We start from the raw sequence: 4,108 nt of genomic DNA on the forward strand, positions 1-4,108 counted from the left end.
TGCTGTCTCTGATTCCCTGGCCTGTTTCTGAGATTCCAGGCGAAGACGTGGCCTGGGGCTTCCTGGGCGATGGAGGCTTCCCCTTCCTTCTGGGTGGCGGTAAGTGCCATCCGAGTCCCAAGTACGAGAGATGACAGCGTCCCAGTTGCGCGCTGCTCCTGACCCGGGGCAGAAGCCTCTACTGGACGTGCTTGGCACAAGGAGGAGGAGGACAGAGGTCCAAAGCTCCCGATGCCTCTACCTCAACCAGTCGCCCTCTGGTCGACTCCTGATCCTGTCTCGCTCTTTTCTCTGTTGTCTCTCAGTGTAGACCCCACAGACACCCTGCCCTCCTCATCTGTTCTCTTATGTCTGTTTCGGTTATTTTTTCCTTTTTATTAGAAACTCATCCGTCTTGAATTTTTTTGAGGAATTTCTATAATTTCTGGTCTATCGAGGGTACCCAGTTTTATTTTCTAGTGCTGTTTACTTTTTATTTTTAAATTAAAAAAAAGTAGACATTTATACAATCCACGAAGTGATCCCCGATCCCTCCAGCACCCACCTGGCACTACCCACAGCCATTTCAATGATAAATATTGACTGTGCACTGTGTGCTGTACTAAAAGTCCCTGTGACCGCTGTGAACTACTCATTTGTACTTCTTCATCCTCCACCTTTGTCACCCAGCCCCCCAAACCCCCTCCTTTCTGGCAATCACCAGTTTGTTCTCTGTGTCTGGGAGTCTGTTTTCGTTCAGTTTGTTCCTTTCGTTCCTTAGATTCCGCACGTAAGTGAAATCATATGGTATTTGTCTTTCTCTGACTGATTTCACTCAGCATAATACCCTCTAGGTCCATCCATGTCATTGTGATTGGTAGGATTTCATTATTTTTAATAGCTGAGTAACATTCCATTGTATATATGTACCATAACTTCTTTATCCAATCGTCTCTCGGTGGTCTAGTGCTGTTTTCAATTTTTTTCTTGTCATTTTTGGGGATTGGAGATGGGAGAGAGGTTTTCGCATGTTATTCATTTGTAATCTTGACCTGATTTCTTCCTGGTCTATTATAAAGCATGCCAGTCCAATTTAAAGAAAGCACATTAGTGTATCTGGCAAGTAACACTTATTCCTACCACTGAATTCAAGTGGAAATTTATACTGTGAGTATATGTTAAATATATTAACATGTATTAAATTCCTGCTTGTTAATGCCTTCAGTTTGGCTCTTTTGAAAAATCCTGAGGTATATTAGTTCTAAGGTAGGACAATGGAGGCTTAGAGAGGGGTAAGAGAATTTACCCAGAAAAATGAAATCATCAGCAAGAGACAGAGCCAGGGTTCACACCTATATCTTGCCATGACTACAGCTGCCTTCCATTAAAAGACATAAGGTAACAATGCTGAATGATGTCCTCATTGTGGAATATCAACAAAGCACGTTTAGCATTCACCAGAGCGAGTTCTGTTAGAAATCATGAAATCGGGAATTACTGATCATCATGGAAAATTTGTCAACAAATCAGTTCACAGCAGCATTTTTTGATTCCATTTTGTCATATTGTCAGTAAGGTTTCTTCCTGGAGCAATTTGTGAACTGTTAGTGATTTTTTGGTGGGCCGTGCACATAAATGGCGTGTGCAGATTGGTAAGCATCTCCACAGTGTTGGCAAGTTAGAGGTTCTATTTTGAAGTGATTTTTCTCGTAGCTTTCAACTGAGGATTATTTTCATATAAGCATAATTACGAAAAATGCGTGCCTGTGAGGGTAAATGTTATGCTGGTTAAATGGTCTCATACATATTATGTGGCACGCTGTAATTATCGGTCTGAGTTATTTCACAGGAGGAAAGAAGTCTTCCCAGCAACTGTGATACATAGGATTTGAGGTCAATAGAAACAGGGACTGTAGGTGATTGAAGCTTTTGTAAAGTCTACATTGTTTTGTTTAAGGAGCATTTTTGGAAAATCTACCCTACTAAACACTTGGGAAATTGAGAGGTCGGTACAGAAATAAAAATACCGTGTATTTTAGTTGCGAAGTTTTAAACAGGTGCCAGAGGACTTAAAATGTTGACAGAATGTGGCAGGGCCCGCCAGAGAAGGGGGGGTGGCATGGAGTTGGGGGACAATCGGAGTTGAACCCCAGCTGAAGAACCTTCTCTGCTCTTCAGTGGCCTTGATGTAGAGTGAAGGCGCTACCTGCCTCACAAGGTCATGAGATAATGGACGCAGAGTCCTTGGCGTTCACCTTTGACTAATCATTCGAGACAAGTTTTTTAAACTGAGTCCACACACATTCCTCATGTCCCTCTACTGTCCCCCTTGCCTTAAGGTCAGCCTAGGTGGTGGTTGTCAGCAATCAAGAGGAAGGGCCTGAAGAGCCAGTCAGAGGTACCTGGAGTCCAGTGTCACCTCCTTGGGAACTTTGGTCTCGATGATGTGGGACTTAGGCAGATGACCTTGCAAAATTCCAAAGTAATGAGCAAGTGTCACGTTCATGACTGTTCATCATCTTTCGGGTGGCTTTTCTATGTTTAAGGAAGCCTCTCTTAACTAATTTTTACCTCTCCAATACGGAAGTAGACTCAAATTCCAAGCCCTTTGTAGCGAAGATGCAAATATGGGATGCGGACTTTGCCAGTCAGAAACATCTACGTGAGTCTGTGATTCAGATGTGAAGAACATGAGAAACATGCTGGGGAGGTTTCTCCATTTTTGGTGGCTCTGGTGGCAAAATTTTTTTCCAGTGCTCAGTGTGGTGGTGGTTTCCTTATCTGGTGAGTTCTGTGGTTTGAAATTTGCCTCTTTTTTTCCTGTTTTTGTTTGTTTGTTTGTTTTTTAATTATTTTTATTGAATTTTTTTTAGGCGAGGTAACCCTTGGTTGACCTCACAGATTGCAAGGACCTTGTCAGCTTACAATCCTTTCTTTCTTATTTTTATTTTTCATATCTTCAGCACCTGGTCTTCCTAGGTGGTCTCCCATCCAAGTACTAACCAGGCCCGACCCTGCTTAGCTTCCGAGATCAGATAGAATCGGGCTTGTTCAGGGTGGCGTGGCTCTAGACGGCCGCTGTTTTTAGAAGGCAGGTCTTGCCTCTGTTCTCCAGTCCTAGTGATTCATGTGCTACCCAATATCTTTTAAATAAACCTTTTTTCCTAATTAGTCAGTTAGCTTCTGCTGTTGGCAACTGAGAAGCACTCTGGATAAATAATCTGGTGTGTTTGGACTCTCTGACATGTTTCATCTTTACAGATCATCCCTGCTTTCTCATAAATTAAGGGAGACTTTGAGGTCGAATTCATTTCCTATTCAATCAGCAAGCATTATTAGATGCCTTGAGAGTGTAAGACGCTGAATTAGGTGCAGAGTGTTCCATGAAGAAGCCTGTCCCTAGTCGCCAGGGACTTGTGATCTTGTAGAGCAGACAGATATTAGTGTATAAACCAAATGTGCTATGACAGAGGACTGAGCCAGATGTGACCTGTGAGTGTAATCGTAATGGATACAATGCTGAGAATCGCTCTCAGCCATTTGGCGGAAGTTGAGGATGAAGCAGCTGGGGATAATTTATACTTAAATGACCTCATGCCGAAAAAGAACTTTTTTAAGCAGAAAGGGAAAGTAGGCAAGGCCATACTCATTGATCACCTTCTTGTTTCCTCTGACTTGCTCTGGGGACTGATGTGGATGCCCGAGCTTGTGGAACATGTGTGAAGGGGGTTTGGCAGAGAGGGTTTTAGAGTATTGGCACTTGTTTAACGGTCTTCGTGGTTGGTGATGATGATTTGACTGAAGGGTAAAGGAGGTACAGAAAGCTCAGACTTAGGTTCCATTATGGTTTAGTGAGTGCCTACTGTGTGCTAGACACGACTAGGAGTTCCCATGCGTTATTTCAGTCCGTCTGTCTTTCTCCCTCCTTGTCTGTGTATGTCTATTTATTTTTGTGTATGTCTCTTTAACTTGCAAGTGGAAGAAACCCCACTCGAAGAGCAAAAGGCGGATGTTTCGGTCCATGTAACAGAAAAATTGGGGGGTAACTTCATGGAAAGCTGGATCCAGGTGCTCAAACAATGCCACTGGGAATTATGTTTCTCTAGCTTTAGGCAGTGTTTCCCTCTCT

At 43.1% G+C, this 4,108-nt stretch overlaps 1 pseudogene; it reads right to left on the reverse strand.

Annotated features, from left to right (window-relative positions):
- Positions 1 to 2,933: 2,933 nt before the first annotated feature.
- On the reverse strand, positions 2,934 to 3,052 carry LOC111744109 (annotated as a pseudogene).
- Between the last annotated feature and the right edge of the window lie 1,056 nt (positions 3,053 to 4,108).

Source organism: Pteropus vampyrus, unplaced genomic scaffold, assembly GCF_000151845.1.
Source record: "Pteropus vampyrus isolate Shadow unplaced genomic scaffold, Pvam_2.0 Scaffold127, whole genome shotgun sequence".
In the NCBI taxonomy this organism is placed as follows: Eukaryota; Metazoa; Chordata; class Mammalia; order Chiroptera; family Pteropodidae; genus Pteropus; species Pteropus vampyrus.